The 9,289-nt window shown below is 49.8% G+C and overlaps 1 pseudogene; it reads right to left on the minus strand.

The window, feature by feature from the left end:
* Window positions 1-227: 227 nt before the first annotated feature.
* Window positions 228-9,075, minus strand: LOC135268116 (uncharacterized; annotated as a pseudogene).
* Window positions 9,076-9,289: the final 214 nt, after the last annotated feature.

Below are 9,289 nucleotides of genomic sequence, written 5' to 3' on the forward strand. Positions count from 1 at the left end.
GTGCAGCAGCACCCAGTCCCCAGTCTCCAGTGCCCAGCAGCATCACACGCACTTTGGTGCATTATACATGTATGGTCAATGAAGCTGACAGCACCAAACTGTCCCTTGACCATGCACCTGGAATAATAACATGTGATAAGCTATAACACGGGAAACAGTAAAGTTTCCATTCTCATTCTTTTCTGTAATCTCAAGGTTCCAATCAACATTTTATTGCCTTATTCTTTTTATCTCATTCCTTTTTTAACATGGTTAGCTCCTAAAATTTCACCTGTGATGGAGATCGGATGCCTGCGAATACACAAGTTGCAGAGGCGGTGGTGGATGAGGGGTGGCCGGGGTCACCATGGCCTCCCGAGAGGGGGTGCTGTCTTAGATGCCCCAAGAGACCCTTGTGCAGCAGGTGTGGGGTGCTTCCAAAATACAGATCCCCCTGGGAGGCCTGGACACACATAGCCTCACAGACAGGTGCCTGGGGGGGCCTGCTGCTCCCGATTAGTCACGAATGGCAATTGGTCTGGATGTCAGACAACTGTGTCACCCACCCTGCCCACCCGCAGGAAGGCCTGAGCAGGCCACCATCACCCTAGGCAGTGGCTCCCAGGGTGCCAACAAGACCTGGGCCCCTCATTCTCTGGCACTGCCAGCCCCAGGTGAGTCTGCAGAGGAGGCCCTAGCCCTGCTCTGGTGTCAGTCAGAGCCATGTGCACAGTGCTTTGATTTGCTTCTCTGAATTGTCACAAGTGTGCGGAAACTGGCCGTGACAGCAGCTCCGGGAGGGCCTGTGGCTGCTGAGGGTTGCCCAGTCCCCCTCAGGACGGCTGGGGGAGCCTCTCCAGAAGCACCAGCTTTGTCTGCAGGTGGATGTTGAAGGGGGGCAGCTGGGTCAGGTTCAGACTCACTCCTGTGGTGCCTGCAGCACTGGCCAGGACCCGGTGCGTGTCCCTGTAGAGGGCCAGGAGGTCAGGGGCCACTTCCATGAGGATGTGCGTGTATGCCAGCATGCCTGCTCCCGGCTGCAGGTCCTCCCTCTTGTTGTACCTGCAGGATGAGAGCATCCTCACATGATGCGCTGCCATCCTCACGGGCCCCTCTCCCGGTTGGCGCTGAGTGTCTAAGGACAGGACCTAGCTGCTGCCTCATCCCCTCTCCTGCCATTTGGGGCATCTGAGGATGGCATTTGAGATAATTCCCACCAGGGGCTGCCCTCCCTGCCCTTCCCCAGCCGGCCCTGGCCATGATCGGTCCTCCCCTGCTCCCTGGTCAGGCCGTCCTGGGCCACTCACAGCTGTGCTGCTCTGTTCCAGATGTGGATGAGTGTGTGGCTGAGACACCTCCCTGCTGTGCTGCACAGTTTTGTAAGAGCATCAATGGCTCCTACATGTGTGAAGGTGGGCCAGGCGGGTGGGCATGAACTCTGGGCCCCACTGGGTGTCATCGCTGCTTTTGTAAACATTCATTTGTGATTTCCTAGCATCACTTCTATACATCCTGCTTGCTCTGAAATGTCATTCCTACCAATTTCTACCATTCCTGAGTCACCACAGTCCTAGGTTCAACAATTTTAAACTAGCTCCAAATTAAATTTAAAATGTATAAGTTCAGTTTTAAAGTTAATCTCTGATAATATAATTCTTAGTAATCATATAAAATCTTATCTACTACGTACATTACACCTCCTTTTTTCTCTGTATGCAACTAAGTTTGCATACTGATTTCTGAATCTCTTGAGTTTATTTAGCAATTTCCCTGACTATATATATATAAGGTATGATATTCATTGACAGATGAATAAGAAATCAGCACTGTGTGTTCATCATGGGTTGTTTGAAAATATATAAAGAATGCTTTTCTAAATGGAGAGTTCTGATAACCTCAAACTCCAGGATCAAATATGCATTCTGGTTCATCAGTCAACACCTGATCACACACATTCCTATGCTCTGACCATGAGAATTAGCACTTTGAAGGCAATTGAAAAACCCCCAAAACATAATAGAGATAAAATTTTTGGAAAATGAGAATCGTAATTTTTTTAAAAAGGTAGATACTACCCATTAAGATAGGAAATGAGGCTAAGCATGGTGGTTCACACCTGTAATCCCAGAATTTTGAAAGGCCAAGGCAGGTAGATCACCTGAGGTCAGGAGTTCGAGACCAGGCTGGCCAACATTGGGAAACCCCATCTCTACTAAAAATACACACACACACACACACACACACACACACACACACAAAAATTAACTGGGTGTGGTGGCAAGTACCTGTAATCCCAGCTATTTTGGAGGCTGAGGCAGGAGAATGGCTTGAACCCAGAAGGCGAAGGTTTCTGTGAGCAGAGATCTTGCCCCTGCACGCCAGCCTGGGCAACAGTACAAGACTGTCTCAAAGAAAAAAAATAGATTTAAAATAATTCAGTACAAATTTCCATCAGTGTTGATTCATCATAGGTTTTAAAAATTATTAAATCAAATGGGTCATAGCTTAGGTAAAAAAAAAAAAAAAAAACTGCATTGATATAGATACTTTTTTTTTTATTTGAGATGGAGTCTCACTCTGTCACCCAGGCTGGAGTGCAGTGGTGCGATCTCGGCTCACTGCCACCTCCACCTCCTGGGTTCAAGCAATTCTTCTGCCTCAGCTTCCTGATTAGCTGGGTTTACAGGTGTGTGCCATCATGTCTGGCTAATTTTTATATTTTCAGTAGAGACAGGGTTTCACCATGTTGGTCAGGCTGGTCTTCAACTCCTGATCTCGTGATCTGCCCACCTCGGCCTCCCAAGCTGGGATTATGGGCATGAGCCACCATGCACGGCCAATACTACAATTTTTTTCAGGGATTATCTCATTGAAGGGGTGGTTAACAGGATTTGGGAAGGAACATACCTGTGAAAATGGAGAATTTTAGTTATCAACAACTGAATAGAAAAATGTGGGGGTGTGCACATATAAATATACACATATGTGTGTGTGAGAGAGAAAACTTAATTAAAAATCCAGACAACAGATTTATATCTCTTAATGCCAAAATGGGAAAGAAATTTTTAAAAACAGAATATATTAGGAAAAATACAAAAAAATGAGCATAAGGCTTTCTTTCCTGCTGCCACCTGAGTGTTCACAGTATATGAAAATAAATGAGTCTTTTACATTGATAGTCAAAACCCTTTTACAAAGCTTTGTCATGGTGTCAGTGCTACATGATTGTTCAGTTAATAAATCTAGAAAGATGTGCAGAAACTTCATTGTTGTTACTTCCAGAGGCAGAAGCTGGCAGGCTGCAGAAGAGGGAAAGACAAGTCCAGATTTCAGTGTGCACTCTTCTGTACCTCGTGAATGACCTGCAAGTGTGTTATTCCTGATGTCTTTACTGTGATTTTTTTTAGAATAAAAAACTGATACCCCCAAATGCTGGTAGAAAACAAACATTTCAATTTGCTAATGCTTCACAGTGACAGGAATTCAGGTAAAACACAGGAAAAGATAGCTTATTGGTGCACCTGATGTCTGGGGACTGCAGAGAAGTCTCACGGAGTGGGATGGAATCCACAGCAGGGGACTGGAATCATCTGGACTTGACATCATGCTCAGGTCCACACAGGAACTTGGGCTTGGCTGGAGAACTTACCGGACTTCCCAGCAGCAGGCAGTCTGGGGACATTCAGACACTGGCGTGTGTCCCAAATGAAGCAGGCAGATGCTCATGGCGTTTCTATCATAATTTTAGTTACACAAGATCACTTCGACATCATCTGCCAGTGACAAGTAAGCACCAGTGTCAAGTCTGGTTAACCAGTGAGTGTGAGCACAGACTCCATTTCTCAAAAGGAGAATAGTAGGAAAACTGCAAACACGTTTTAAAAGCCACATGCATATTCCAGTTTAAAAATCCCCAAATACCTCTCAAATATATGAAAAAGGGCCTGTCATTTTATGGCACAAGCCAAGGGTAAGATAACTGTGGGTTTTACTTCTGCAACAGCCAGTGTAAGTTGACTGACAGTAAATACAAACATTCAGGGAAACTAACCAGTATTACAGGATTAACAGGTAACAAAAGGTAATGTAGACCTGAAATGTTGCTCTACGAACAAACCATTTCATCCACTCTGTTAACTTAAACAATCACATGATGTATGACTTTGGAAATGGAGAGGGGGCTTTTTCCCTCTACTTTAGATTCACGGGTACATGTGCAGGCTTGCTATGTGGGTAAATCACGTGTTGCTGAGGCTTGGTATTGGACCTAATTGAACTAAAGAGCTTCTGCTCAGCAAGAAACTTTATTTCTTATAAAAGGTTACATATGGCCCACAAAGGGGCCACCCTACAGGCTGGGAAGCGCATCTCCCACGAAGGGAAGAGCCTGGCACTGCACGTGGAAGGGAGTCGGGGCAGGAGTTTTACCCTAGACAATCTGGCTAAATAGAAACTTTCAGCAGGTTACAGGAGCTATGAATATTCATGACAGCAGTCCTGATGCACATGTACAGACCAAACATGCATGTAACATATGACCCATGTTTGCTTTGGGGTGAAGACAATATTTAAATGTGTTACAATTAGGCTCTTTACCTCAAAAGGTCTTTTCAGGACACAAGGCACGCAAGTGCACAGCCTCTATCAACCGGCCACAATCAGTCCATGGTGGGTTGTCTCTTCATACAAGAAAGTTACTAAAAACAGTCTCCTGTCCCATCAGAGCTGTAGTTATGGCTGCTAGAAGAGGGGTTTGGGGCCAGTTAGTCAGTGTCTGGTGCCGAGCTACCATGGTTTTAATAGTGCTTATTTAGCTGCTGGAGACAAAGAAAACCCTGTGGCAGTCAGAACAGTTTATTCCTTAGGTTTAGGGGTGTGTGACTCAACCCTCGCCTGGTGTTGTTTACAATTTGGTACCTTGATGTCCCAAAGCTTCCATTCTGTCAGTCTTATGATCTCTATTGGAGCTTTCATACAGTGTAGTTGTGTCTAAACCATAAAAGAAAAGGGGCACGACGAGGCATCAGATTGCCCATCGTGTCGTGGCCTGATACCCGGCACTGAGCCAGTGAGGAGCAAAGGCCTAGGGCAGGCTGGACTGAGTGGTCCACAGGAGCCTCATTTGGGGAGCCAACTGCCTCAGCTCATGGCTCCACAGCCTAACTTCACTAACAAGTCAGTCCCTCCATCTGGAAAATCTGACAGCCTGTCCCATTCCTAGTGCCCTCAGTTTAAGCATCTCTCTGTCAAACCACCAAGAAAACACTAGCTTCTGAAGATGCATGGACAGCCTAGTGCATACACTGGACACTCAATAAATGCCAAGGGCAGCTACCTCCCTGGTGTCCAATGAGGACAACTGTCATGATGAGTGCAGCGTGAGTCCCAGACTTAAATTCCTTCTTCCCAAAATGTAGAGCAGGGGACCAGTGTGGGGTGCAGGGACTGTTCAGTCACCTCTCCTCCTGAGCCACCAGCCAGGACAGGTGGCCTGGATGGCACCATCTTTGCATAGTCCTCTCTTCCTGGAGGCTTCTTCCTCCAAGACTCCACCTGAGCCACCCACTGGTGAACACAGACATCCCTCTCCCCATTCTGTGCCAAAAAATGGAGAACCAGAAATCTCCTCTCACACTCATGGTGGAACCGTGACCAGGACCTGAGCCTCTGACACCCTAAGAAGTCACAGAACCTTCTGACATGGGTGGGTAGGTGTCAGGGCATGGCTGAGGTTTTGTCAGAAAGTGGGCACTGGGGGAGTCAGCACCCCAAGGCTGCCTTCTGCACACAAGCCCAGTCTTCTGCTCTGAGGGGTGTGGGCCCCAAACAGCACCATGACCACCACCCACAATTCCACACCCACCCAGCCCAAATGCACCAGCTTGGCCAAGATAATGAATACACCTGCTCAAACAAATGAGAGCTTTGTACCTGATGCTGAGGCTCTTCTCAGCTGAGATTCTGATGCCCTTTGAGCCTGTGTGATGTCTGTGCAGGAGCATTTACCTAATGAACTTCTGACCAGGGGCTAAGAAGCAGGACTCTGGGCATGATGGAAATCAGGATGGGCTCTGGCCTAGGTGGTCCCTCTTGGGTGAGGGACATGGGACCAAAAGAGGACCAGAACCTCAAGTGTCCTCCTAGGCCACTAACCCATGAGGCAAAGATGTGAGCCTAGTCCAAAGGAGTGATTTCAGCAACGGGAACGAGCAGAAAGGCAAGGAAGGGCAGCCCAGCCCATGCCTCTGCACCCCTTTCTTATGAGCCATGGCCGGAAACAAGACCTCTCTGACTCTGTCCCCAGCTGGGAATGGGGACAGAAACTCCTCCCTGGGAGCCCAAAGGCAAGGCAGAGCAGCCCAACACATGCCTCTGCCTATGGAGTGTTTGCCTATGGATGCCAGTTCTCCAACCCCCAGCAATCAGATTTGTAGGAGCCCACCCCTGTGCTGGCCTCCAGAGCTGCCTAGGTGCAAGCACCACTCTCCCAGGAAGGTGGCTCCAGGGCTGGCAGCATGACATCACACCACAGCAATGACAGTAATCAACTCACACCGGATCTGCCAGGTTATTTTGAGTCCAGATAGAGACTGAGCAAGAGAGAGCAGCCCTGCTTTCCCATACTGCTAAGCCCTGCCTCATCAGTGGAGTTCAGGGTCCCTGGCCCCTTCCCCCTCCTCCCATCCTTTATAAGGGGGTTCCTCAGCAGCCCCTTCTCACACGTAAGTGGTAACATCATTGCTTCCAGGAAGTTTGCATTCAATGTGTTGAGTCCAGGTCTTCTGAGAATGTTCTCAGGGTATCTGAGGGTGTGGTGACTCAATGTTCCCATTAGGACACAGATAAACCCACCACGTCCTTCCCACAAGGGACCTGGGACTCAGACACTGATAGGGATGCCCCTGAGTGAAGCTCCTTCTAAGAAGCCCTGGGTGCAGCTGTGCCAGCAAAGTCAGCTACACTGCAGGACGGACACCTGAGATGAAGCCACTTCTCAACAGCTCTGGGTACAGATGTGACAGTAAAGTCAGCCACATGATAGGACACCCATGAGACAACCTGATTGAGGGCTCGAAAAGAAGCTTTTCAAAGAGACAGGCAACTGGCCAGTAAGCACAAGGTAAGACACCCAGCAGCACCGTCACCAGGGAAAGACAAACCAAAACCATAATGAGATAGCACTGTGCACTCACTGGATGGCCAGGTTAGACCCGCACCAGAGAATAGCACGTGGTGGTGAGGACCTGATAAATGATGACCCCTCTGCAAAACTGCTGCAAATGAAACATGATTCAGCCACTGTGGAAAACAGTTTGGCAGCCAATATCATGCCTGTGACCTAAGTATTTACCCAAAAGAAGTGGAAGCAGGGACTTGGATATTTGTAACAAGCATGTGCCTAGCAGCATTTTTTACAACTGCCAAAGGGTGGAAAGCACCCACATGTCCATCCCACGATGGAGCACAAGTCACCCCAACAGGAAGAGGGCCTGACACATGCCTGACCGTGCGAGGAACCCTGAAGATCTTATGCTGAGTGACAAAAGCCAGACAAAGGTCCATGTAGATGAAATGTCAAGAAGCCAAGCCACAGAGACAGAACTGCAGACTGCGTGTTATCAGGGGCCAGGGGAGGGAGTGGCAGGCACCTGTTTAATGGGCATGGGGTTTCCTTCTGAGGTTATGGAAATGTCTTGGAACTACATAGAGGCAATCAATGCCTGTGCAACGCTGAGAATGTGCTAAATGCCACCAAATCACTCACTTAAAAAAAGGTTAGTTTTATGTTATGTGAATTTCATCTCAATAAAAAAAATAACTCATAACTATTTCCTACCCTTTTTCTCCTTCTCTGCCCCTAGCTGCTGGGCCCATTGCCAGCTCCTGCTGGAAGAGCCCGTGGGTAGAAGCACACCCTCTCTGGAGTCACAGAGGCACAGGAGGAAACTGGAAGCAACTTCGATGGCCCTTGTCCTGCCTCCCCTGGGTCCTGCCTGGGGCCACACTACCCCTCAGCCACTTCCTTGGATCCCTGGGCTTCTCTAGGGCACAGATATCAGCTGCCCAGGGCACAGATGAGCCCAGAACCATGAACAGAAGTGCCACTGCCAGCACCTGAACCTGGCAGGCACCTCCATTGCTGTGGGACCTGGGCCTGCAGGCCACAGACATCTCCCCTGAGATGGCCCCAGGCCTTCTGGGTACCCCCAGTTTGAGAGAGAAATGCCTGCACCCACCATGCCACAAGGTGGGTGCACACCTGTCTGGGGACACAGGTGACCTTTCTGAGGTGGCGCCTGGGCCACTGTACTTCTTGGTGCCACCTGAACTGCCACCTTCAAAGTCCTTCCTGTACCATCTCCCTGCCTTATGCTCTCTAGGGGACAGAAGCCAAGCAGGGAGAAACTGCAGGAACACAGACACCTCACTGCCTGCTCTCACATATTCCTGCTTTGCCTGGGGTCTCAGAAGGGACAGCTCAGGGATCCACAGGCTTTATATCCTCCAGGCTCTGAGGCAAAGGAGAGGAGGGTCCCTGAGGCCCCCACAATCATACATCTATGAGACCAGGGCTCCATAGAGGCTCAGGCCTAGTCTGCTCAGAGCCATCCGTATGCCTGGGGCTCACCCTAGAGTTCAGGAAGGGAAGACCAAGGCAGGGAGGGAAGGCAGGACTTCAGGGACTGCCAAGTGTCCTGGAGCCTGGGTCAGAAAAGGGTCCTCCAAGGTCTCCCAGGGGAGGTGGAGCCTGCCTCAGGGGGCACAGTGTCACCTCCTGGGTTGGGCTGCCACTCTGGTGGGGAAGGCAGGTGGGCTCTGGGAGTCCTGGAGCCTTCTCACCCCTTCCACCCTCCAGGGGCATGGGGCCTAGGTCAGAGACCCCAGAGGACCCCTGAGCTTGACTTTTCTGAGTCACACTGACCCACAGCCTCCCAGAGGCCAAAGACCCCGCCCACCCCACAGAGCACAGATGGCAGACTCAGGCACAGATGGTCACGGAGAGATGGCCCCAATGCCATGGTCCCCTGTGGCCATGGCCAGGGCATGCTCCTTGTCTGGCAGCCAGCTCTCAATCTCCTGCACCTCACCACACATGCGTGTGGAAGAAATCGCCACACAGGGTTTTGACTGCTGCCTCTCCCTACCAAGTGACAGCTCATGAGGTCCCTGCTGCTGTCTCCCCAGTGCACCCCCAGTGCTAGCACAGACTGGCAGGAGCTGAGACTCCCCCATGAGTCTCCTGGGCTACCCACAGCTGCTGCCATGGATTATCCTAAGTCACTCATGGGGAAACAGCTGTGGAAAGGAG

This window comes from Aotus nancymaae, unplaced genomic scaffold (genome assembly GCF_030222135.1).
Source record: "Aotus nancymaae isolate 86718 unplaced genomic scaffold, 86718_ANA_hifiasm-v0.15.2.pri h1tg000008l, whole genome shotgun sequence".
In the NCBI taxonomy this organism is placed as follows: Eukaryota; Metazoa; Chordata; class Mammalia; order Primates; family Aotidae; genus Aotus; species Aotus nancymaae.